Source organism: Tamandua tetradactyla, chromosome 6, assembly GCF_023851605.1.
Source record: "Tamandua tetradactyla isolate mTamTet1 chromosome 6, mTamTet1.pri, whole genome shotgun sequence".
NCBI lineage: Eukaryota > Metazoa > Chordata > Mammalia > Pilosa > Myrmecophagidae > Tamandua > Tamandua tetradactyla.
The window spans coordinates 146,516,545-146,544,446 of NC_135332.1; the positions used below are offsets into that span (position 1 = coordinate 146,516,545).

Sequence of the window (27,902 nt, forward strand, 5' to 3'; positions counted from 1 at the left end):
TTCATGAAGCCCCGGGAGGAGTTTTCCTTCTTCATCTCCAAAGGTCGCTGGCTGGTAGACTCTCTACTTCGTGGTCCTGCAGCATTTTCTGCTCTCTCTGAATCTTTTCTTCCTCCAAAATGTTTTCTCTTTTATAAGATTTTGGTAAACTAATTGAGAATCACCCAAATGGGTGGAGACATTCTCTACCTAATCCAGCTAAACAGTCACTCTTGATTGAGTCACATCTCCAGGGAGATGATCTAATTACAGTTTCAAACATGCAGTACTGAATAGGGATTAGAAGAAATGGTTGCCTTTACCAAATGGGATTAAGATTAAAACATGGCTTTTCTATGGTACATACATCCTTTCAAACCGGCACAAGATCCAAAATGCATACTCAAAGAGGTAGCTTTTGAGGTAATATTGGCCCAAGAGATGAATCAAAACTGAGGCTAACAGACAGTGATCAAAGGTCACTTTTCAAGAGCACCCAAACTAGTAACCAGTGACTCCTCACCAAACACTCCTCACTCCTCCTCTGCTCAACCCCAGTATACTCCTGCACTCAACCTGGGATGCTCTTTCCTTGTCTACACTCTTGCCAAAGGTTATCTCATCCATTCCACGGCTTTAAGAGCCACTTATGTGCTGATGACCCCAAAGCTCTCTCCCTAGCTTTAATGTCTCCACATTAAAGGAGGGCCCACAGATCCCATTGGTGACAACATCTACACCTGGGGTCCTAACTGGCATCTTAAACTTAACATGTCTGAAATAGAACTTTGACCCAATAATCTTACCCCCAAGATTCATCCCCGAGATACCCTTGGGCTTCCCCAACTCAATAGGAAAGACATTGCTATTCACCAAAAGACATTGCTAAATGCAAAAATCAGGAAATAGTCCTGCATCCCCTTTCTTGCCCACTTCCCACCTTATTTTACCCTATCAGTATATTATATTGGCTCTGCCTTTAAAAAATGTCCTCAATCTGTCAACTTTTCTCAATCTCCATTACTACCAACCTTTTCAAGCCACTGTCATATCTTGGGAAACAGCAAAATCTACTTAGTCTCACTGCTTCAACTTCTACCCCCTATACTTTAGTCTTATTAAAAGCAATCATTTTTAAAACATTAAAAAGGATATGCCACATCCCTCTACAAAACCCTTTAATAACTTCCCATTGCCTTTAGGAAACATCCAAACCTACTGCTCCAGTCCCCAAGTCCCTCTGGGCAAACTTATTTAAGTATTTCCCCTGTACCCTCTGTGTTCCCACTACAATAGCATTCTTTCTGTTCTTCCCAAACATCAAGATCATTCCCAAGCCTGGGGTTTTCTCTGGCTGTTCCCTCTTCCTGGAATGCTCTTCCCACTGCTGTTCTCATGGCTTAGTCCTTCATTTCTTCTTGTTATTCAAGTTTTGTTTTATTTTAGTTTAAATCCTATCTTCTCGGAGAGGTTTTCCCTGACCATCCAAACTAAGAGTGGCCCCACAGTCATTCTCTACCATAATAATTCTACCTTAATTCTCTTTAATTCTATCCATTTTTTTGAGAGTAGAAACCTTGCCTGTTCTCTTTATTTCTATCCATTTTTTTCTGAGAGTAGAAACCCTGTCTGTCTTTCGTACCTACATTTTTCTAGTGCCTAGAAGAGTGGATGACACATAGTAGGCTCTTGGTATTTGTTATTTCCATTGAGAAATATTAGTTCCATGTCCAAAGCAGAGGCAATACCCTTTCTCCAAGATGATCTAGGGAAAAGATACTAGAAGCAATGGATTCTTTCACTGGTGACTTCTGAGAAACATGATAATGGCCTTGAAAATCTGGGATGCAGCCCCAAGTCATGTATATGTAAATAAGTGAGATGACTAGCAACACCCAGATAGTTTACCTAAGCTTCAAATGAGTAGTCAAAGAAATTAGAAAAAAAAACAAGACTAAGAGTTACGGTCCAAAAAGGAACTTGCACAAAAGAAATGCGGAAAGGCAAAAAAAAAAAAAAAAATTGGTTGATTCACTGCATCTAATATACATATAGCACTTGACAGATTGTGAGCATTTTCTACTTATTATTTCATTCATCCATCTACCCAAGCCTATGAGTCAGTGTTCTCAGTCATAATTCAGGGGTCCCCACACCAAGTTCCAATCCCAAAAGTGCTTACACGCAAGGTGATTTCATTATCACCAGCTGTTGTATTTGTGCTTTCTGTGGTTCATTATCCTAAAATGTTTATTCCAGACCCCTAGTACCTATCAAGTTTCACAATGGAGCTGCTGCTTCAGCAGAAGCTGAGTGGGTTATGTAATACAGGACCAGGAGTCCTGAATGCCTATGTGATACTGGATACGGCTTATTTGCTTAGCATCCATTCCAATAACCACTTTTTAGAGGTGCCTCCTTAATTCTGAACTATCGTCAACTTATTCCATCATTTTTACTATTGTGAACTTAGTCCCCTGCTTTCTGCCCAAAAGCATCTGACTGGCAACCTGAGAAAACAGAGTCTTAACTCCTGACACATATAACACGTCATTATTTCCGAATTTTACAGTATGGCACAATAAAATTTTATCCTACCTCTTTCTCTCTTCTTTCCTTGGACTTTCCCACCCTCAACCCTAGCCAACACAATCCAGAGAACAAGGCAAAGACTTGTACCCTTTCAGTTCCAGAGGACACTATCCCTCTGCAGGACCCCTGACATGGGGCAGCAGAAGAAGCAGAGTCTGTATTTGAGGTATGAGCAATGGTAGGGGGTGAATACATCTGAGAAGATCTGCATTCAGACGTGGCCAGAAGAAGACTGTGAGCGAATCTGTGGGGGATATCCTCCACTGTGCTTTCAGATCCCTGCAGGCTGATCTTCACCTACTAAATTAACTGTGCCCCTTTGCCCTCTGACTTCTAAGTTGTGTTCAGCCTATGGGAAACATAGTGGATGACTGGAGGGAGGGATGAGAGACAGATTGGGTACTTCCCCTTCCCAGGCCACAGTCTGATAATAGTACATTCCCCTACAGAAGGCCTCTGGGCTCCTGTCAGCGGCCCTCTCCTACAGCTACAGCTCTCTCTGATCCTGGAAACTTCCTCTCCTTGTCCCACTGGGCCTAAGGATTCTACGAGCTTCGCACAGGTCCTGGCCCTGAGATGCTTCATTGTCTCTCACTGGTTTCCCTTTAATTTGTGGATACCATGTAGATAATTCCTTAATTAACCTCTCTTCAATTACCCCTTTTATATATTAATTGAGCAATTACTCTGTTAAGGCTTGTGGCATCCACTCTCAAAGAAACAGAAATGAATAAAACCGGTCTAGAGAGTTTACAGAAAACATGAATGCTGTAGTAAACATCTGTGGCTCCTACCTGCTAGACACCCCTCTCTTCTTTCAACACTAAACCCTTTCTTTCCTAGGAGGAACCCCTTCCAAAATCATTCTCCAACTCCTCACAGTGCAAGAGCCACATGAACAAGGCCACAAAACTCATTACTTCCCATGAACCTCAGTGACTGGCTTAGGGATGGGAATGTGACCCAAGGCTGACTTCATCCCTCTCTTGTAATTTTCTTTTGAAACTTCTGTAGAAGTTGTGTATGTTTGGTTATGTTGCTTGTTTGTTTATTTGTTTTTTTCTGGAGTTGCTAATTATGTATGCCTGGAACTGCCAGTAGCTATCTTGGCTTACAAATAGAGAGAGGCTATTGAGAATAAGGTCAACACAGATGAAAGCAGAGATGAGAGATAGAAAGGTGAGAAAGACAGACTATAACACTCTTTGAGCACCTTGATCCAGCCAGGTCTGAATTCCACCCCTGGAATTTCCAGTTATGTGGGCTTATTTTGCTCAAGCCAATTTGAGTTAGACATTTGTCACTTGCAAGAAAAACAGCTCTGAGTAGAGAAAACGGGCTCCCTTGCTAAGCCCATGCTACACCAAAAACCCAAAATACCCAAGACTTAATCATAGTAAAATCAGTTTCCTTAATACAATCATAAGCAATGTCTTTGAGGGAAGAAGAAAGCAGAAAGTAATGTTCCAAACTATAATACACTTGGATGAGACCAAAACCTCAAAACAAGCCTTTTTTAGTACCTTAACTTTTAGGGACTTCCCTATATTTCTTAACATTTAAATGTATTAGTTTTAAAAAAGTTAATAGGTCCACATAAGAGGTAGGTTCTGATCAAGAGCAATAGGTCCATACCACGATACAATCAAAAGGATAAGCCAATATGAAATGAAAAAAAAAATGTGCCAAACATATTTTTTAAGGCAGGCATACTCTCTTAAAAATTACAAGCGTATTAAAAATAAGTAATTATAGCAAGAATTTAGTAATGCAGATGAAGGCTAGCTGCACTTGTTTAAAAGACTAAGTTATAAAATACTTTTAAAGCAATGCAATCTTAAAGCTTTTAAGAAAACACTGAAACTGGAGATAGGCTTTAAAACAAATGTTACATAGTAGGAGAGGAACCATGACGGATGCAGGAAGGGCCCAGCTTTAATGAAGAGAATGGAAGGATTTGTGATTAGAATGTCAAATTGTTTGTAAATTCACACTTCTCAATTTCTGCAAGTACTTCAAGCAATTTGTGTTTTTTTAAGGAGTTCAAATGTGCTCCTTACAATGCTACTTGCACTCTTAATTTCAAAAAGTTTATATGTCCACAACCCCTTTAGTTTAAATGCTAAATAGATACTGAAAATGAAATTCTAGCTCAATGCTAGGTAAATATACAAATCTCCAAGTTAACGTCAATATTTTGTTTATATAATAATTATAAAATTGAATTGTCATATGCTTATGTCAGATACTGATATTTAAGTTGATGTCATTGTCATCAATTAAAAAACAAATCAGAAATCGTAATCTCCCAAAAAGAAGAGCCAAACTCTATTTTGACTTTTGCATTTAATTCTCAGTGAAAAAAAATCACACTTTTCCTTACTTAATGCAACCTGAAAATTCAGAAATAAAATCTAAATTGTTTTCCTATTTCCCTTGTATCAACACCAACAAGAAAAAAGTCTCATTAGCATACACGACCCACCCAAGCAAGATGAACAAGCTTCCTTCAAATCAAGAAAATCAAATACATTGCAAATTTCTACTCTTACAGGGCTTTTCACAACTAAATTCAAGATTGAATAAATCACAAACCGTAATACTTAAAGATATTTTCCTTAATGTGATATTAAAGTTTGAAAATCTCACAGTAACTAGTTTTTACAACTGAAAGAATCCAAACTCATTTTCATGAGATGTGTAAGAGTCTTTTTTCAAGGTTTCCCCCAAAAGCTAAATCATTAAGTTGAAGCCCTCCCCTAAAGTGCTATACTTTGGGGAGACCAGCGGGAGAAAGCTAAGCTGGGGCTATAAGAGCATAGCTGGAAAACTGTTGAGAAAATTGTCCAAAGCTACACATGCTTATCAGGCAGGCAAGCCTGAGGGCAGCATGTGAGTGTGTGTGACAGTGGAAAGGGCAGGGATTGCAATGAACAGGAACGCACGTGCCCACTCTGAAAGAAACACACCTTGCTCAGCTCCACCAAATCAGGCCCTGCAGGGACTGGACCCAGTGTTACAGGTAGAAATTATGATTTTTCAGGAGAAGCTTCAAATCATAGTTTTATGAGCCATCTTTCTTTTTTAAGTTGGCAACAAAATTTTTAAGTTTTTAAATCACCACAGGTCATCTAAAGCATGTCTGCAAGCTCCCCACTTACACTCTCAGATTTAGATAGTGTATTAACAGCACTCTCTTTATATATGGCGGCCACACATGATCCAGGCAAGCAAGCCCAATTACTGCACAGTATCAACATGTGCAGAGGCATTACTGCCAGACTAAAGGAAGGCATGTGATCAGAACACAAGTTTAACTATATTCTAGGAAGCATAAAAAAAACAAGGGTTTTTATGAGTGTGTTTTGTTTTGCTTTTGGCTATCTAAAATGAGAGCGTTAGAGTTCTTGCACATATGAGAATTGGCTGTTCACTGACTGGCCAGTTAATAGATTCCCACATCAGTCTCAGACAAGAAATGAATGCCTCATTGAAGACAGGGTAGAATAAAGATGTGAGCAGCAGTTACTCACATTACATGAAGGGTCACTTAGCAGTATTAGTACCCTCACTCTTGCAAAACGGGCTGTGGGAGCCTAAATGAAATCAACGTTCCAATTTTCTATCTCATGAAGTTGGGCAGGATGGGGGGAGCAGCAAGGGGAGTGGTAATAACAAAATAATAAAGTACCTTAGAATAAACTAATCTGCGTCATCATTAAATGAATGAATGCTGGAACAGAACGAATAGCTCCTAAAATGCATATTCTGCTCTTCAAATGACCAATTTTATTTTTTGTTTGTGCTTATCTTATTATTCCTATTTGATAGATGGGACAAATAATATCCTTAGAATAAGAATGTGATTTGAATTAATTGATTGCTAGGTAATCATATTCAATTCAATTTAATGAGTGTATATTGAGCACCTTTTATAAGTTCAGTATTGTGACAGGTATGGTGGGTAGTACTTAAGAATTGCGTCCATTCACTTAGCATTCACTTACTCCTACGTGAACACTCTGCTCAAGTGACCCAGCTAACATTTCAAACGTAGCAATAAGGAAAGCAGGCGTGAAACAATCAGAGGATGGGGGAGGCAGAATCCATCCTTTGGGTTCCATGTAATGTAAACACTTTGCACCATAGGTTACCCCTTGTTAAGGCACAAATCTTAGGGCTGGGAGAGACACCCAAAGACCTTTCAGCTTCTGTCTTCTGCCTTCATTGCACAGATAAAGCACTGAACACAGTTAAGGGATTTGTCCAAAGATACATAAGTGAGAAAAGGGACGAGAACCTAGGCCCTGCTTCCAGGGCAGGCCTCCGCCTGTCTCAATCCATTGCCCATTGCATCACCGGCAGCAAATACTTATTCATCCATTGGCTCAAGAAGCTTTTGTTGATCACCTGGCATGCCAGGCTCTGCCCAATTCCACCAGATGTTTAGGACTCAGCTTGTTGCACTTATGAAGATGTAAAGAAAAAGAGCAGGGCAGGAAGAGAGAACGAGGTGGGCAAGCTCTCTGTTTCTGGCTGGGCCCCATAATATCTTCATCTCCCAGGAGTCACTATAGACTGAAGACCTGGTTCTCAGATCTGCACATTCAGGAATTTGATTTTATCAGTTCCGTCAGGGGTGACAAGATTCTGGGAGTTGACTCACTACAACTGAATGTTCAAGACACTGACAAATCGGAAGGCCAATTTACTCATTTACAATGAGAAATATATATTGTTAGGGGGACTAGGATATGCTTTTATTCTTTGAAGTCCTGTGTGGAAACCCAAATTAATAAAGGGGAGGCTTTGGGAAAATACAGATTCACAGAAAATGTACCTCAGTGAGCAAACCACAGAGTCGTTCACAAAATGCATCTCATGTCTTCACTCCATTATTAACCATTTTTCTCAGCCTGATTACCCCCTTTCTTCTCCCCAAACACACCCTCCCCCAATCTCTGACTGTTAAATAATACTCATAGCTAGCACTTATAGCACTTATTGAGTTGCTTACTACAAGCTGGGCATGGCTTTAACGGTTTCACATGCAAATCTCCCTTTAAAGAAATGAAAGCTCAAAAGGGTTAAGTAACGTTAGCCCACAGTTACCTAGCACATCACCACCAAGATTCAAAGCCAGACAGTCAGACCCAGAGTCCATGCTCCTAACCATTATACCACCCTGCCCATAAAGTACTTGGGCACCTTCAAAGCCCATCTCAAGTGTACAGTCTCAGCTGAAGCCTCTACGGCTCTCCTGACCAGATGTGTTCTCTCCCTCCTCTGAGTCCCTACTGCACTGTTTCTCTAGCTTTTGCTGCATATGTAGTTAACATCCCACACCCTCACCCCGTTCAGGATCTAAGGTAAATTCATCAAATAACAAACTACACTGTAAAGAAAATCATGTTATTGAAAGGTTCCAGTAAATGTCATCAAAGCTTTAGTTTGCACCTAATAATATTCAATTCCCTGGTTATATATGATACCTTCTCTGGACACTAGCCACATCCATCAGAGGCTTAGCTGTGGCAGAGACGCAAAATAAAACCCACCCCCTTTACCTATGTCACACAATTCATCCTTGAAGGGGACTGAGGGACAGTATTGGTGCAGCAGAAATACAGCTGGATCCCTACCACACATTACTGGCCAATGCAAAACCTGAAGTCAGAGTGCCTGCCTGGCTCCAAAGGCAGGACAGTAGTCATTAGAAGAGTGGCTATGGAGAAAGGCTGTGTGATGTGGAGCAGGTTGGTTACCTTTTCTGAGTCTCAGGTGTCTCAGCTTTACTTTTTAGATTAGCCTCCTGTCTTCAAGGGAAGTTATGGAGAATGATTTAACTAATACCATGAAGCAACTGAAGCCAGCAAAGGGATGGCTGGTGGAATGTAGCTGGATTTCCACTTAATGAAAAGAAATGAATTTCCTGTACGGCATCAAGCCAAGGGTCCTTCCTGGATTCATTCAAAACACCCTTAGTAGGGAACAACCAACCCCTAAGGATAGTAACCACTATTTTAGAACAAGTTTTCCAGAGGTAAGAAAAGACCCCTTTCTTGGGTGTGTTTCTTGGGTATGTATTTTGTGGCCAAACAGCATTTTTTTGAATACTCTTCCCATATTTGAGGAATTTCCTACCTTATGAGTTTATACCTTGCCGAGAGAGAAGTCAGGAACTTGCCTCCCCAGCCCACCCTGCGGCTAAGTTGTAGGCATTTGCCCTGGACTCCACTGATCAGCCCTATGCATGAGAAATTCCTTTTCAGAAGAGAGTGAGGTAAGGAAGGAGTTACCGTGTGGAATTCACTGTGAAGATGGAGACTGGCAGAGCTGGACAAAGAGATACCCAGCTTTCAGATGTAACACTGACAGGCCCCACCCAAAGTAACCCACTTGGTGGTATAAATAGGGGGGACCATGCCCAGTGTGGTCACACCGAGCTCTCCACTAGAATGTCCAGTGATGTAATTTATATAGTGTTCCCGGCTGCATGACTGCCAAGTCTGACTCTGGTCCTCCCAGATATGCTGTGAGTTCTTTCATATGCCTTTGTGAGCTCTTCCATATGCCTTTAAAACGTCGCTTTCTGCTTAAACTAGCCAGAATGGGCACTGTTGTTTGCAACTGAGAACCCCAAAACAGGATGTAACCAAATAACAGTTGCACCATGACATGAAAGTCAGGAGTTGTGGCATATGAGGGGACTTAAAAAAAAAAAAAGTTAAATAAAAGAAAGAAATTAAAGCAACTGCCCGCAAAACTTTGATAGGCAAAAGAAACTGATAATTTTTTCCAAAGGACACCTGACAATTTTTTCCAAAGGAAGGTATAAGTCCCCCCTATTTATACCACCAAGTTCGTTACTTTGGATGGGGCCCCATGAGCAGGTAGAGAAAGGAAAGGGATACAGCAATTCCTTCAGCACAAAGTTCTAATTACAAAAAGACACATATATATAAACTGTTACTCAAGACATGAGGTTGCATAGCCTGACGAAAACTGCTACTTTAACCTCCCCATGGCACAAAATGTTCCTGATTTGAGATAGTTAAAAAACCAAGCAATAATGTCCTACTGAAAATTAAAATCATCAATACACAAATAGAGCATTTTAATCATTAAAGACAAGCTGGATCCTAAATCCTAGGCACTGATAAGGATTTATGCAAAGCCTTTATATAACTGAGCCAAGTCACTTCAATGCCAGAACAGCTTAGATTTTAAATAGTGAGCACCTAATGAAAGACTCTGAAGTCTTATCCTCCTGCTTGACCAAAAATTGAAGACAAACCCATCCTGTGATTGGCGTCTTTCAAAAGATGCAAGGGTAAAGAGCAATTTCATTTCGTTTAATAGCATCATCTTTCAGGACTGTAACCTCAAAAACATATGAGTTTTAGGGTGCACAGGTGGTTCAGTTGTTAGAATGCCCGCCTTCCATGCAGGAGGCCCAGGTTCAATTCCTGGACCGTGCACCCAAAGAATATGAGTTCTAGGTCTTTCCAAGCCCTTTGGATTTCCAGTTTTTGGATTTGTCACCTACAAATAAGAAGCCTGTGACCCAGTCCTCTTACCCTGAGCCCCAAAATCTTGATTATGGTGGTCTACTTATTTTTAATAAACCTGAAAGGATTCTGTAGTAGATATGAGTTGTTCTGCCTGGGCAGCATCCATTCCCATTTCTTCTGGTATTAATATCCCAATTGTCCCTAGAGAACATACTTCCCCATTTCTAGTCCATGTAACTAGAGGAGTGGGGGGTACTTTAACACCTCTCCAAGGATGGGAAATGACTCAGGCCTGACCGATCATCATTTTCCACCCCACTCCACCCCTACTCTGGCTGCCATGTTTGATTGAGAGACAGGCATGTGACCAATTCAGGTCAATGAGAATCAAACCTAGGACATGTACTGGAATTATGGGAAAAGAGAAGCTCTCCTCTGGGGGTAGTTCAGCTAATAGATAAACCTGTGGCTTCTGGTAGCATCATGATACCAACAAGGAAGAGCCTGCCTAAGGATGAAACCAATACAGAGGAATGCCGGGCCAAGAGATGACAAGAGATAGATTTCTGATAACAGCATTTGAGACCAGAATCTAGCCAAGCTTTCATCTTTACATTTACCAACTAATTTTCTTTTTTGCTAATCACCTTTGAATTAGAGTTCTACCATTTGAAACCTAAAGAATCTTAACGGATATTGGTTCTCTGAAGTTGAGAGTTTATAAAGATAGAAAAAGTATTTATTAAAGTATAAAATTACCTATATACAGTTTTTCCGGAGATTCTCATTTTCAGCTATAAACAACTTTCCTTTCCGGTGTACACAGTCTTATCCACAATACCCTGTTTGGAGAAATGGTCCTAGGGATGACTGTACATGAGATAGCCCCAAAGGCCAGTCATTATTTTGCTGGCCAGGGTCCAAACGTTTATGTGGCCTGGCTCACTGAGCTGAGCCAAGAGGATTCTCTGACTTAAGACTCTGAGCCAGGAGGTACCGAGGAAAATAAAGGTCTGATGCTGCATCCTTAGGAGTTTGGTTGACCATTCAGGGGCCATATGTAAAATGAGGAAACAGAAGAAGAGAGTAGAGAAAAAGAGAAATTGAGCAGAGACCATGTGATCTCAGAGAAACATGGTAACTTTGTTACCAACTTTCCAGTCTTTTGGTTTGGACCCCTTGAGGCCCAGCTGCACTTTGTTTCGGCCACAGAATCCTTCCAAGGGGCAGAGCAGAATTGCGGTTAGAGACCACGGCTCTAGAATGGACCACCTGGGTTTGAGTCTTGATTGCAACTTACATTCCACTTGTCTTCAGGCACATTCTCTAAAGTCTGTACCTCCTTAATAGAACAAGGATAAAACACTCTCAACCTCCCAGGATTAGGGAGAGAATTCTGTGAGAAAACGTACTCAGATCAGTGTCTGGTACATAGCAAGGTCCAAATAATTAATTGGAGTTATTTTTACAATAACTCCTTTTACTTCAATTACTTTGAGTGAAGTCTTAGTCCTTAGCTCCTGAGAGGGCCCAAACAAAAGCAGCAATTTACTAAATGGTTTAATAAATAATTTAAATATATATTTTTTTTACACAATACATATAACAATGTTAATAGATGGGATAACTACAGTGCAAATCCTCTTCAGCACAGGAAAACCTTAGCTGCGGGAGCCTTAGGAAAGTGTCTCAAATGTACTGATCCTATGCTCATAGGGATGCTCCCAGGTTATCGTCCTCATTCTGTTCTATGCACTGATCTCTTGGGTCCAGCCCTGATCCAGGGATTAGTTAATGCCTTATACCAGGGCTGATATTAGTCTTTTCACTGTCTGCAACTGCTCAAGGCTTAGACGCCTCTTCAATCGCATTCTACAACTCTGGCTATCTCTGCAACAACTTTTTATTGCAGGGGAGGTAACCATGTGTGCAATGCATGTGCTCTGCAAAAGATGCAGATGCTGTAGAAGTCAGAGAGTTTCCAGTGTCCTGGGTTTCAGCTGAGCCAAATCCAGAAACCTTCTCTCATTAGTCAAACCACTGTCCTATGATTACTTTCTGTTTCGAGCAGGCCCACCTTCTCTGAGGTTGGAAAAAAAAACATTCACCTAGAGGCTGGGTGCTCTACTCTTTAACTGTTTTGTCCCCTGATGTGAAAACTACACAAACAACTGCAGATTTCATTCCTTTCTAAATAAGCACAGTTAACCTTTCTGAACTGCTGATCTATGTGTTCCATTCCCCGCGTCCACCCCCAAAAAACCTGATTTTGCTAAAGAAAGATGGTATAGATAAGTTTTCAAAAAACCCTTTTATTTAAAAAGTTCTCTATTTCCCCAGGAAAAAAAAATATTCATAGAAATGTTCTTCAAATCTGTTCTCTAAAATGCATTAAGAATAAGAGGCACACAGTAGTCATGAGAAAGGAACAGAAGTTTGATTGCTTGAGGAAAAAAATAAGGGCCTTTTACAAAGCCCCTGTTTGGTTCTGCATTCTTAGTTAAAGGCAACAGTAAAGGAATTATTAAATCTATACTCCTGGGGTCTTTCTCCCTTTTCTTTTTAATAGAATCAGGACACAAATTTTTTAGTACAATGCTACTCTAAAAATCAGAGAACCAATGCATTTTTACAGCTACAGAAGAGGGCCAGGGAAAAGGACTGAAAACGTTCCATGTATTCCAATGTTTCAGAGAAGGGGACACTGCCATGTGGGAATAAAACACATTTTGACTTCCTAGCCAGTCCCTCAGTTTACAACTGATCATGTTGTAAGTTTATCCCTAACCTGGAATTTTTACAATGTAGCATATACTTTCCTGTAACAAATAGTGTTTGCTTGTTAGAAGTACTATCTTTTGTCACCCTAAAGGAGCCATTCTAACTGGAAAATTCCTCAGGAACCACATAGTTTTGTCCTAAGGGTGCTGTACAATCCAACCACCACTTGTGACTTTCCTTTAAGGAAATGCATTTAGATTTCCAAATAAGACAACATCTCAGTGATTCTGACCCTACAGTATTGTCACTGATGCCAAGACACCAGAGGTGGCCAAGGCCAGCACTCCTTCCTCTCAATCCACCCACACTGACCAGCCCTGAGGTGACAAGGGGTAAGGGTAAGGACAGATGGGACCTTTCTTTCCCTCCTCCTGGTCCCCACTTGGCCACCAGCAGAGAATGTAAACAGCAGGAACTAGAGGCCAGCAGGGCAGACCCCAGGGCCACAGAGCAAAACCACTGCAGAGGAAAGGAAAATTCACTGAGAGTTCAGCTGGCTGGATCCCCCACCTCTGCCTGGGACAGCCTGTGCTCTTAGCTTTCATTTCCACTATTGGTTGCTAAGTGCTATACATAATGCAAAAGTAAATAGTTACATAGTGCAGCTTGGAATACACAATAACACACATCAATCAGCCAAAAAAAAAAAACTCTCAAAGTTTCTAGGTTATTTTTAGATCATGGCTGACCAAATGAGTAACTTAAATGTCCAGAGGAAGAGAAGCGGGGCTGGAATATTGACTGAAAAGCATAGTTATTTAGAAATAGGAGACACTGACACCATAGACCTCTGGGCCCGTCTTAGCTTATAAAATATGCATTTGTCAAGTTCTCAGGTGTTTTAAGTACCTCAGAAGTAATTCTTTGAATGGATACAATATTCAATGCAATCAAAAGACTAGTTAATTACAAAACATCCCTTGTCATTAGGGTTTCAAGACCATGGAGGGACTGTAAATTCAAATACTAATATCATTTAGTAAAGAACTAAATTTAATTAAAAAAATAACTAAAAGAATGCTCAGGTAATCATGTAAACCCTTTGAGGGGCAGAAAACTTTTATCCACCTTGTATGTCTTACAATATACAGCATAGAGCCTTGGACAAAGACCATAATAGATGTTTGTTTCTTCTTCTTCATCAACATCATCATCTTCATCATCATCATCATAATGCTCCTGAAAAATACCCCCATTTCTAGGCAAAACTATCATCATCACCTTCCTGAGATTTCCCACATAGTGATGAAACTAGCCAGCCATTATTGAAGTTTCAAAGACAAGTTTATCACTGTAAAATAGAATCACAAGAAAGGAATGACAGAACAAAGACAGAATAATATAAAATAATGAAATATTGGGCTGGAAAAAAAGGAATACTCCTGAGTGGATCATTTAGATTTCCTTGGGCTTTTCATCTGTAAAACGAGATATACTTGCCACCCTATCATTATAAGGCAATGCAGGAGGGAAATGAAATATTGTTACAGAAGTACTCTGGCCCCTTTACATACACAGGCAGCATCCTGATGTTTCCATTATAGGGCAAAGATCTGGGCCTGAGGGGACTAGGTTATTCGCAGTGCAAACATCTAATTCCAGGTAAATACAAACATCTTCCTGTTCTCAGAAAAGAGCCTCCTGTTTATAAAAATAAAGCACAAATAAAAGACATTACTTGCTCTACGGAAAGTGGAAAAAATAAAAACACCATTCAATGAAGGGTAATGGGACAACTGGTTAGTAAGTTAAAGGAAAAAAATAGTCAGTTTAGCTCTTCATTTTCTCCTTATCATACATCAAAATAAATTATAGTTGAACTAAACAATAATAATGTGTTTTTTAAAAGGTACACAACTTTTTTAAATCCGTAGAAGACTGAGCTGAGTATTTGTCAAACCCTGTAAAAGGAGCAGGCTCTTATATCAGTAGAAGAAATCACAATGAAACATTTGCCCACTTAAGGAAATATCCATAGCAAATGTGATCAACAGTATTTTATTATATATTATTAAAGATCTTATGCCCATGATACATATTTTAACTAAAATACCAAAGACCAAGTGACAGAATAATGTGTATATTATGACTTCATTTTGGTAAAAAAAAAACAAGCCCTATGTATCTTTATAAGACGTGTATTTGAATGCACAGTCAAGGAGAAAGGTGGGAACGCACACCCCGGCCTCAAATACTGGCTGCCTTGAAGGATGGGTCTAGGGAAGGGCTAGGAGAGCTCTTCCTTTGGGTATCTTTGGGCTGAATTATATCACTTGCTATCACAAGAATATATGACTTCTATAATATGAAAATTTTTAAATCTTTTATTTTAGTTGTTGAGAGAAACAAGTAACCTAAAATTAGAAGAATGGCAACTAGCATACGATAATATGGAAAAATGCCCATCCTCACTACTAATGAAGGAAACACAGACGAAAATAAAGTATTTGGGGTTGCCAAATCAGTAAAAGCATTTCAAAGTGATGCTATACAACGCAAGGGAAAAGAATGTGAAGTCAACACAATCACCCAACATGAATTGTTTTAACTCTTTTGGAAAGCAAATTGGCAAAATGTGTCAAGATTTTTAAAATGTCCAAACCTTCAATGCATTAAATGCACTGGAAATATATGCTAGGATATAATCTTAAATACAAAAGAACTGTATGAAAATGATAACAGAAAAAAACAATTATTTTTACAAAAACAAAATGACCCATCATGGAACGGCCAAGGAAAGTGATATATGTACATTTCACGGAATATTATATGCTCAGTTAGGTTTTGTCTACAAAGAATATATAAGAATATGTAAAATGCTTATAGCATATGGCTAAGTGAAAAAAATAATACAAAATTATATATAAATAGGACTAACTAGGGAAAAAATCTTTATATAAAATTAAAGATGTATTCCAAATATTAATACTGATTACTTTTGAATATTTGGATTATGGGTGATATTTCTTCTTCTTTCTATTTTCCATATCATGCATATTTTATTTCACAATAATACCTTACTTTTATAACAGGGGTAAACAGCATCCAAGATGTGAGGAATATACTCTTTAAATGCCTGGATTAGAAAGATAAAAGTTTCCCAAGAAGCTTAAGTCAAAACTGACTCTTCTGAGTCTCATTATCCTGTCCTTTAGCCCGGCATGGAAATGGTCATCAAGTCTTCCAAAGGCGAGGTGGTGGGAACTCAACATTGCAGATTTCCCACATCCTGATCCTTTCCTTCCGACAAGTCACAGAGAAAAATCCCGCCAAAGAACTCTTACTTTAAATGTCCTAGAGAAAATTTAGATTAGATGTCTGAGGCAACATGTGTGCATATCTCCTCACCCCCCTTCCTTATTCTTTAGGACAGCAATACAAATTCTTGGTCAATAAAGGGCAACCTGTCATCAAAAAAATAGAAAAACAAGGCAACTCAGGGCTTAAGAGAACCAAGGGAAAATACCCCAATATTAGACAATTTTAAACAGCAACAAATTAAAATCCATCCCTTCTCTCAAATTTGCCATATAATGTAAATCCGTAATCTAGGATCCCTACCTGCAATATTCAGATCTTATCCCTAATCCTGAATATAAACTAAATATTTCACTTTCAAGTGCATACCATGGAAGAAAAACATTCAAATCATCCCCTTACATAACAATACAGATATGTGTTTTACATATACGTTTCTTTACATAAATCTTTAGAAAAATCTGAACATAGAAATAATGAAAGAAAATATCGCCAAATTAACAACAGCTGCCTCTGAATGTTTGATTATAGGAGATAGCACTACAGTTATATTCCTAAAAGTCTGGATGTAAATTAGATTTTTTTTTATTTCAGTGCTAATATAAATACACTAAAGGGTATTTAGTGTATTAGCTCTTCATTTTTTAAAAGGTACGCAACTTTTTTAAACCCGTAGAAGACTGAGCTGAGTATTTGTCAAACCCTGTAAAAGGAGCAGGCTCTTATATCAGTAGAAGAAATCACAATGAAACATTTGCCCACTTAAGGAAATATCCATAGCAAATGTGATCAACAGTATTAAAGATATTCTCTGAAATGTTTATAAAAGCAAAAATATTTGAAAAAAGAGAATAATGACCCCCCTCATTTAACTCTTTAGTAAATATCAGGTATGGAATTATGTTCTTAAAGATGGTGCACGTGTACTTTTGCTATTTAAAGATCAGCAGCAGCATCGGTGCCTTCTGTAAGGGAGATGTTGCACCTGATGCTTCCCTTTGTTAACCGAGTTAAACTTCTTCACCCTCAGAACAACCCAAGAGGCAGACACTATTATTATCCCCATTATCACCTGAAGAATCAGGCTCCAGGAGGTCATAGTTAATAAATGACAGGACTAGGACTGAAACCAAGTTGATCCAGCTCCAAAAAGAGTGGAGACACTCTTTCCAATACAAAAGAACTTGCCTCCAGTTTTTTGTTTTTTTTTCTTTATACCAAAAATATCCTTTGCCTAAGCCTGTTTTGGACAATCTGTAAAAAAAAAAAAAAAATTAACCAATCAAATGAATCACTCTCAATACACGTTCAACAATTCTGAATGAAGAAGGTACCGAAATAAATTATGATACTAGTTTTCAAAAATGTAAACAGTCTCTAAAATAGAACTAGAGGAAGGAAGGTATACATGGCCTTCAGATTATAAAAACAGGAAAAATAAGCCAATTAAATGGTTTGTGGGGAAAAAGAAAGGTATAGAAGGAGCTAAAAATAGTTTCCATCTTATCTCTGTTTTAATAATAGCAGATTAGCACACATTCTCTTGGAAATGTCACCCAGGCAACCAGAAATAGAGACAAAGATGTTCAGAAAAATAAATGAATATAAATCTATTTTTGTCTTATTTTGAACGTAAACGACCACTAACGCAAGAAAGACAATTAGTACGAGACTACATTAAAAAGGTAGGTACAGAAGGAGACTTTGTAAATAGATATCCAGAATAAAGTAGGATAACAGGGTCTCTATCTGTTTAAGAAGCCCTGAACCACTGCATTAAATTCATGGCAACAATCTATCAAAGGGGATTAAATATATTTTTCTATGTTTTTTTTAATTCATGCTTTTATCTCATAGACCAAAAGCAGACTAATACAAAAAGGAGCTGGCAAATTTTTAAATCATATTTGGAGAACTACCCTAAGTCCCACTTAATTAGAATGCCCATCCATCCCTTTTTGCCTGGTACAGTCCCCATTTGCACATATTGTTTTGGCATAATTATTAAAAAGCATCCCCTTTCACCCTCAGAAATGTTCTGGTGTGAATGATAAATTATATGACCACCTTACATTCAGCCAAGAAATATTTCTTGACCACTTACTATGTACTAGGTACTAGGTTGAGAATTTAAGTTGGTACGAATAGTTTATAAAATAGGATCCTTGACCTTCAGAACATTACAATCTAATTGAGACTGAAACATTTATAAAAGCAAAATACACCCAAAACAACAGTGAAACAGTAAAGGACTGACAATCCTTATTGTAGTTCAGACCATAAATTGCCTTAGCTCAGATCAGAGACAAAGTAGACAGTGTGTCCCTCGAGTAGGACACTCCATAGAACTAATAATTATATCAACTTGCTTCTTGAGCACTTACTGTATACCAGTCATAGTGCTAAGTATGATACCCAGATGATCTCACTTAATCCTCAAAACAATTTTAGAAGCAAGGGAATATCATTATGTCCATTTTACGGATGAGATGACTTGCTCCAAATCAGACCAAAGAATTCAAATGGCTGATTTGCAAGCACATGTTCTTCACCACTGAAGATGTGATAATACTTCCTCCCTATTGCTCAGTTCTATAAAGAGTTGGCCTAGCAAAGTCACCTGTTGTCATAGCCAACAGCTTCTCTTGCTGACCTGCAATGCACTGTTGAATCAATTAGGGCCCAAATTGGAATTAGAGGGTGCTTTTCAATCCTACTGAGACGTCCTGTTGAAGAGGCTATTGAGAAAGGAGTAATAAAGGGCTTAGAAAACCAGTAAAGGAGAGTTCAGGACTAAGAAAGCCATTTCCAACCTTCCATGGTAGTTCCATGGAGCGAGCCACCTAGTAAGAGCTGTGATCTTTGGTAGGCAGAGGCAGCCCACCCACCACACACAACCAAACAGAAGGCACTGGACAATAAATGCTCTACTTTACTCTTCTCCCATCTTCCTATCTCCTGCTGGATCTACTACTGGTCAAATTATACTAGCAATCAGAGGACAATGATGACAAGCAGGATAAGTGACCTGGTCACTCTATGGCAGTCAAGAAAGTATTAGGTAGGTAGACAAAAAGATGCCATCCTCAGCACACAAGTGAGGCCAGGACCAGTTTCACAGGAGTGCGTCCTGGGCAGTCACACAAGGCCCCATGCTATATTGGCCCCATTATTAATTCAATGTTTTGTTATCACTATCTCTGAACTCTTAATAATTTTTTAACAAGTTCCCCCACCCCATTTTCATTTTGTACTAGGTGGGTCTTGCAAATTACATAGCCAGCCTTGTGCAAGGTAAACCATTTTCCTCAGCTGGGAAGACTAAATTCTGTAATAGCATATCATATGGATCCTACATTAATATTAACCAAGTAACAGTGTTTGGGCAGAATATAATTCATGATAAAATAGAAGGGCATTTTACTTTTTTTCTTTCTTTTTTCTCTTTTGAAGTCAAACTGTAAAGTAGCTGAGAAACCAAAATTATCTGCCCCCTGAAGAGTAAGGGACTTTAATTATGGCAGCCTCTCCACAGCACAGGATTTGGGCACTTAGCCAGTTAATGTGATATACACAGACAATCAAACAGAATAGTTTATGCCCTGGAGTGGGCTTTCCTGATTTACTCCACTTGATGGGCTATAGTCATTGAAGTAGCCAGGTAATTGCCAGAGCTACCCTTTACTTTGTCTTGTACATCCTCTGTATACAGGCCCCACTTTGGAAATCAGCACTGAAATTATATGGATAAAAGGCTCAATGATGGGCCAGTGGCATTTACTAACAATATTTTTAAGCCAGTGCTTTCTGAAACCTGAGCCTGTACTGCTTTTGTTTCCCTTTTTTGAAAGACTCAACATCCTTAACCTTCCTCTAAGGAATTATATTTTTAAAAAGCATTTGGAAAGCCCCAGGTAAGAAGCCAGAACAGGGCAGAGGATGCCCTTTTCTTCTGTTCATTTCCTCTTAGGCCATTCTGCGACACAAAACACAGAAAACTTCCAGGCGAGGCAGGGATCAAACGGACACTTGACAATCTCTTTAACTCACCCCTCCATTTCTTAAAGAAGTGGATGTTAGATATTAAGTGTTTTGTTTGTTCTGTTATTTAAAGTTAGAATAAAAGTTCAAATCGAAACCTCTAATGTGTTAGAGAACCTAGACTCCAGATATTAAATCTAGGGTGTATCATAAACAGAATCAGAGGATCAAGGGTTGCAGTGCTCCACTCACGAGCCCTACAGTGGGTTGAATGGGGGTCCAAAAAGGATATGTCCGTGTCCTAATTCCTGGAACCTGTGAGTGTGATCTTATTTGGAAAAGGGGTTTTGCAATGTAAGTGAGCTAAGGATCTTGCAATGTGATCATCCCAGGTTATCTGGATGTGCCCCAAATCCAACAGCAAGCATCCTTACAAGAAACACAGAGAGGACAGACATAGAAGAGGAGGCAACAGGACCACAGAGGCAGAGATTGGAGTGATGTGGTCACAAGTCCATGAATGCCAGCTGTCACCAGATACTAAAGCCCTGCTAACACCTTAATGTCAGCCTTCTGGCCTCTACAACTGTGCAAGAATATATTTCTGCTGTTTTAAGCCACTCAGCTTTGGTAATTTGTTTTAGCAGCCACATGAAACTAAGACCAGGTCCCAGCTTCATCTCTCACTCATGGTCTCAGCTTCATGACCTCCAAGAATGGAAAGCATGAGAACTTCCTTTTACAGTGGGCCTAGTTCTGCCCCGTGGAGTGGATCTAATCCTTTTTCTTCAATGTGTTACTTTATATATTTGGAGACAGTTATGATCAGGTACCAAACAGACCTTCTCTGGGCTAAAGAGTCTTTCAGCCATGCCTTAGGATAGGTAGTTCCCACACCCACTACTAGGTAACGTCCTTTTCATTCACTCCAGTTTGTGAGTCATCCCTGTAGCTTGTCGCAGCCAAGATGGCACAGAAAGAAACTATCATCTTCCTTGTTATGAATAGTATTCTTCTTTCAGTGCAGTCCCAAATCTCATTAATGTTCAAGCAACTAGGTTACACTGTCAACTTGTTTGGAGCTTTCAACTAAAAATAAAAATTACACCTTTTTCACATGTGTTTCAAGAGCATATTGTCTCCCCCATCAAACATATACAAAATACTTTTATCTAAATATAATAAATCAGTGATGAAACACGCCTGAAGTACATGTCATTCGGGAGGTGGAGGGAGAAGGGAAAACCTGCGCAGATGTCCACTATATATTTTGACACCAAGTCAAGTTTCTAAAAACAGATTTTTCTCCAAAAATCGAAACACACAGGTTTGGTGGGAACCTATCATTCCAAATCCAACTTTATATACAGAAGAAATGTTCTGATCATTTGTCAGGTTTCTGGGGTTCAATTTCCAGGCCTGCAACTGGTTAGCTACTGACCTTAGTTAAATCACACAGCCTCTTGATGTTTCAGTTCTTTCTCTGTAAGTAGGGATAATTATAATGTTCTTTGCCCCTAGGAGCCACCCTACTTCCTGCTCAACTCTGCTGGCCCTGGGTGACTGATTTCTGCGGACTACAAGATAGTCCCTACATCAACAAGACTTCTTGCCTTCTGGCTTTTTGTTAGTTTGGCCAATGGGAGGTGCCAGCAGAAGATCAGAGGACAGAAAACCAGGTGGTCTGAGGACTTACTCAACTGGAGGTCTCCCTGCCAGGCCACAGTTTGGCAGCAGTCAGTTTGTCTGAGGAGTACTTGACCATGAGATATCTCAGTGCCATATTCACTTTTCCTCCCTAAGTTCAATACCACTTAGTGTGGTAGATCATCAATTATATAGATATGGGGAAAAAAACATATCCATAGTAGGTTCTCTTTTGTCTAGGCAACTAAATCCGGGGACTTGCCCATGTCCTCTCCCTGCCTTCTATCCTCCACTCTGATACCAGATTCCTTCTGACCATGCCATGGCCACATGTAACAAATATTTAATGGTTCCCCAGTGCTTTTGGAATAAAATTCAAACTGTAACATTATCCTTCATAATTCTGTCCCTACATACCAAGAATATATTCAAGAAATATTGATTGCTGGCTTACTTCACAAAGCTCTGTGCTGGGGATACATCAGTGAACAAAAGAGAAGGTCACTGTCTGCATGAACAATGGGGTCAGCTCCTGCACTTCCCCATATGCCCCATGATCTAGCCAACCTGATTTTATCACACATGTTCAAATTGGAAACATCAACCCCTAAAAACAGGAGACTAGAATTTATTCATCCTGTAGCCACAGAACCTAACACAGTGTTAAGCCTCTAGAAACAAGTTGAAGGTATTGGGTGAATAAGTGAATAAACTCCAAACAAAGAAGTCTGTGTCCTTATTTTTCTCATGTTCTCTAGCCAATCTCTGTTTAAAACTTCTTAAAGTTATTTAGCTATATTTTCAGAAATAAAAAGAATAGAGCTTCACACTCAAGTTATTTCACGTGTTCTGGTCACAAATAATTCTACTAAGTGCATAAATTGTGAGCTTCAAATCAGAACTCCACTGTTTACTAGTCTTATGACCTTGAGCAAGCTTTAAAGAGCTCCTAATCATGTTTTCCTTATCTATGAAGTGGGAATTCTAACAGTACTATAGTGGACATCTGTGGCTTTACAATTCAAAATCCATTGGCCCATCTCCTGGTGATAGTAAAGCAATTTTCTTCTGGAGAACTGCCCCTGCCCTGGCTCCTCAGCCTACACCCAGGGATAAAACCTGCAATCTACATCCAAGTGTAAGAATGTGTGGCACCCCCTGGCCAACAGGAATAGGCAGAGTACTTGCTCAAAGCCAAGGAGTCAAAGCAACTCATTCTGAGCAATGCTGGGATAGACTCCCACATCCTAACTGGATTTAAAGACCAACAATGTAAGGTCTGGAGCTCTTACAACCATCCTACAATGATTTGGGGTCTAAAAATGGCACAAACTCCAAGAAAGCAAACCAACAAAAGTAGAGAGAGAGAAATCAGGTCTTGGTGACAATACTTGTTCCCTGGATCAAAACAAACTTGAAGTATCTTCCTCTGGACTGAGTTTGTTATCAGTGCTAAAATAATGTCCCCTTTTTGCTTAAAATAGCTTCAGTTTGGTGGTTCCTTAAACTTGCAACAGAAATGAGTCCTAATTAAACAAGTACTTTCTGAAAAATGTTATTACAAAGATTGAATGAGATCCCACATGTGCAGCACTGGCAAATAGGACAAACTCAATAAATGGTAGGAGCTATTAATGTTACTGTGATGATTGTTTATTGTTATGATTGAAAGTTCCAGACTTCTTCTAGGTATCTTTTCCTTTTTTTTTTTTTTAACATGGGCAGGCACCAGGAATCAAACCCACGTCTCTGGCATGGCAGGTGAGAACTCTACCTGCTGAGCCATCATTGCACCACCACTAGGCATCATTTTTAACTCATGTGCTTGATTTCTGATTTCTACCTCCCATGTCGTCCAGTGACACTCTCTGATGTAGGGATGGTGAGGAGCCTATCAGCCAATACTTCCTAAACCCATACTCTGATAGACATCTCTAATTGATTACAACACTCTTTCCTGCTGAATCTAAACCCAACCTTAGAGTCCTATTCAGGCCAGCTTTTAAGTAGTGGCTACCAACCAATCAGAGATGACAGACAGGATGAAACCACCACAGGTTGTATCCAAACTCATACTAAAGACCATAAAAGGGACCCGGTATATCCCTAATAGACATCATTGAAATGAAATCTCTCCCCATCCCACATGAAGATGAAATACAGAAGGAAAGAATCAGAGTTGCCTGGTCTATACATCTCTCCTGGTGTATACATCATTCCATCATTTGTTCTGGCTCTATAACAGTGACTTGGCAAAACTTTTCCTAAAAAGGGCTAGCATGGTCCTATCACATATGCTTTGTGTTTTGTTTTGTCTTGTTTTTTACAACCCCTTAACATGTAAAAAGAATTATTCTTTGCTCTCTCAGCTGGACAAAAATTCCTGTTCTAGAGTCTGGCAACCAGGCAGTCTTTTATCTCTCTGCAGGGCTTCTGGAGCCAGAAGTAGAGCATTTAGAAACACTAAGCCAGAAAAACACTCACAGAACACAGTGAACTCTCTGAAAAGTAAGAGAAGCTTCGATAAGAAGGAAAGTAAGAGAAGTAGGTTTCCTGTTCTCATAACGCCAACCCCAGGGCAAGCTGAAATCCACACTCCAAGGGACGCTACAACCCAAGGAATAACCCTTGTGTATGATCTTCACCTCTGTCTGTAGGACCAAATTCACTGCATGACCCCTTAAAAAAGATGGACTTCTATCTCCAACAGACAAATCTGAGATGCCTGAACTTTTTAATGGGAAATAAGAGGAGAGTTCATGTCATTGCATTTCTCCATTGTCATTCCATCCCTTACAATTAAAAGAACAACTTTGAAATGTTTCCAAGACAGTACGCCACATTTATTTTTACCAACCCTTGGTTTCTTAGCATTTCCCCAAATTTTTCATGGTAGAGCATTCTACATAAAAATGGGTTCAGTCCTCACTCTATCCTCTTGCCTATTATTCTCCATGATTCTTCTGGCTTTCTTGAAAAGGACTGAACTTTCCTTAATGATGTTCATGTACTCATTCAACAAACACTTACTGATAATCAGAATCCATCCCTCAAGGTACTTGCAGGTAGGGAAGTTTGATAAATAGAAGGTGATAAAAGTGTGTGTGCAGGATTGCGTGGGAGCCTAAGGAAGGGGCAGCTCAGAATCAGTGCCAGAAGGTCTGCCCGAAAGGGGCAGTTGCTGCAGCCACCTAGTGAAGAATGTACGAGTTGATCAGACCAGGAAGGGTAAGTGGATGACAGAAGCAGAAGCTCAGGGTTCTGAGTAGGTGCTATATTGGGGGAGGGGTGGGAGATGAAGCTAGAGAGGGAGGCAAGGGTGTGATCAGGCAGGTCCTTGGGTGCTACATTAAGGGGTCCTGCTTCACCTGAGCCACAGAAAACCTCTGAAGGAAACTGAGCAGAAGACCAGCTTAGATTTGTCTCTTAAAAATTTCTAGTTGCTATTTAGAGAATGGACTAATGCAAGGGAGGCCTGATTGGAAGCAAGGAGCCTGGTTTAAAGACAATTAGAGCAATTTGTGCAAGAAGTGATGATGATAAGAATCAAGTCAGTGGCAGCAGGAACTGAGAGAGAAGGACATATAACAATGATAGCTCACATTTATGGAGCACTTACTAATGACAAAGTGCTATGCTAAGTGCTTTCTATATATTAATTCATTTATTCTTCATAACCCTGATAGGTTGGTAGCTATTTATCAATCTCATGCCACAGAACAGGAAACAGAGAGAGGTTAAGTAAAAAATCTGAGAATCTGGCTGCAGAGCCCACAATCCTAACATTCATAATGGCTGACTCTCCTAGGGCAGTTATAGAGAAGAGTCTTCTGGGCTGGGCACTGACTGTGGAAATGGGGGAGACTCTAGGGCAATTTCCAGGGATCCAGATTGGATACCTTAACATTTAGGTTCTAGTTCTTTCAGCCTCCTCCTCCAAAGTGCATCCCCCTGTCTGTACTTGGCCTGGCTGCCACCCTGACCCTCCCACCATGATACCGTCACTACCACCTTCACTGTATCACTGCATTTGGCCATAAAAACACAAGCATCTCCCAATTGGAGTGAAAAGTCTCACAAATAAAAACAACTTTAAAAAAAAAAAAACCAGAGTGCTCTCTGCTTTTGGCAATAGAACAGCTCAGGTCTGTTATTTTCAAATCAGTCAGAACTGGAAAAACTTTGAACAAGCTTGTGTGGCTTCCTTCTCAGAGAGCAAGACCTTGGTAGCCCTACTTCTGTGTTTCACACTATTCGTTCTATGGAATAGAACATGTACCATAGACTGGAGGCAGAGTTTAAGGACAGAAGCACAAATAGCTGGCCTTGCCTGCAGACTCAGATCTGCGGAAGGAATATGACCCTAGCTGAGAGATCTTCAGGGAGTCAAACGGCTTTCTTTCTCCGTGCACTAAAGTTAAAGCAAGCATCTGCGGTAAGAAACTTGTGTATTTCCTGCGGACAGGGAGACCTCCTGCCCCTCCCGAGCTGATACAACCCACTTTGCACATCCTGCTTCACTGGGAACTAAAAATAAATCGGTATGCACTGAAAAACACTTAAACACATCTCCCCAGCACACCCCTTCCCGATCTGGGAGGAAAAGAGGTGCAAATCTTTCAGGACGTGAGCATAAAATCCAGTCCGCTTACTCCTCCCTACTCAACCAGTTTCTTTCGATCTCTCCTAAAGCCCCCTCCCCAGGAGCCCACTCCTCCCACCGGCCTCCTGAGGCCTCTCAGGACAGACCCCGCAAGCCCGGGAACAAGCAGGTGCCCTTGAGCCCAACCGCCGTCCCCGGAAGGGTTGCTCCAACCGTCCCCAGACTATCAGGCTCACGAACGCCCCCTTACAAGCCAGCGCAACCCCGTCCTGCCTGCCCCGCGCGCTTCTGCCCGTCCCTCTTCAAAGTTGCTCTTGCCGTTTCTGCCACCCATCCTCTGGGTCTTTGAGGTTGATTTATTTTCCTTCAGAGGCACTAGGGGAAAGACAGGAGAGCTGACAGGGTGAATTGCACCAAGAGGCTATAGGGACGTTGTCTCATGGCCGCGTACTTCTCGAGCCCACCCCTGCGCCCACCGCGCCCAGGGCACGCCAGTCCTCCCAGCAGCCGCTGCCGGCGCCGCAGCCCCCGGCACAACCGCCCCAGAAACAACTCCGACTCCGCTCTGGCTGGGGAGAAGCGGAGAAAAGGCGCTGCGACTCACCGCTTCGGCCGCTCCCAGCGTCTGTGTCGCTGCGGGCTAGGCGGCGGCAGCTCCTTCCCTCCGCCCGCCTCCCCCTGGACAGCAGCCGCCGCCAGCCGCGCCCCCCTCCCCAGCGTCGCCAGCTGCCTCTCTCCTCCTGGCCGCGGACCCCCTACCCTAACTGTGGCCCCGCGAGCAGCCTCTCCCGAGTGGACTGAACTGCTGGGGTGCGATGTAGGGGTGGGGGGGCGGACTGAGGCGCGAGGTTTGCAGGTGCAGTGGATGGCCCCACCTTGCCGTAGATGCCACAGAGCTTATTCCCCTTGTGCCCTCTAGTCTTAGCCCTCCGCCCAGGCTTCTAGCCAGGCTGCACTGGTGCTTTCCAACGGGTATCGTTTGTTTGGGGCGTGTCGAGGTCAGATTCAACCTAGAGCACCTCCTTCTGGTCTTCAGTTAGGAGGGTCCTGGGCTCCCAGCCATCCATCAGTGACTTTCAAGGGAGCCAGGAAGGCATTTCAAATGTCCCTCGGAAAGCTACCTCTGGATCATCATGCATGGAAGGTGGGAGGGGCTGCTCTCGACCAACCGTTTTTGTTTTTTGTTTTCCCACCCAGAGTCCTCAGTGAACCGTCTAGGGATGGCTTACTAAAAATCCAGGAGGAGATCTGAAGACCCTCTCTTTAATTCCCCTTGCCACCCACTGCATAATGTTACCAAATGCTGAGTGAATGGTCTTATCCATTTGCTCAACCAATTTTTATTGATATTGGCAACCAAGTTCCTCTCTTGCTGTGTTGGCTGCTCATGACCTCTCACAAGTCACTGTAAGTTCTTGTCCTTGTTAACCCTGGTGACAGGGGGCTCCCAGACTTACAGGAGGTCTGGATAGCAACTCATATTCATCAGTTAAAAACTTGCTGGTTACAGGGTGGGCGATGGTGGTGTAGTGGCAGAGCTCTTGGCA

At 40.8% G+C, this 27,902-nt stretch overlaps 1 protein-coding gene across 13 annotated transcripts in view; it reads right to left on the minus strand.

Annotated features, from left to right (window-relative positions):
- NCALD (neurocalcin delta) overlaps window positions 1-27,445 on the minus strand; it is a 476,669-nt gene extending 449,224 nt beyond the window's left edge. For 7 of the 13 annotated variants that reach the window (XM_077167378.1, XM_077167377.1, XM_077167383.1 and 4 more), the window contains exon 1: window positions 26,960-27,182. The gene's annotated coding sequence lies outside the window, so the exon portion shown is untranslated. Of the gene's footprint in view, window positions 1-26,673; window positions 26,712-26,959; window positions 27,184-27,230 lie in introns of those variants that run through there. The other 6 variants (XM_077167386.1, XM_077167381.1, XM_077167391.1 and 3 more) reach the window with 4 other exon arrangements.
- Window positions 27,446-27,902: the final 457 nt, after the last annotated feature.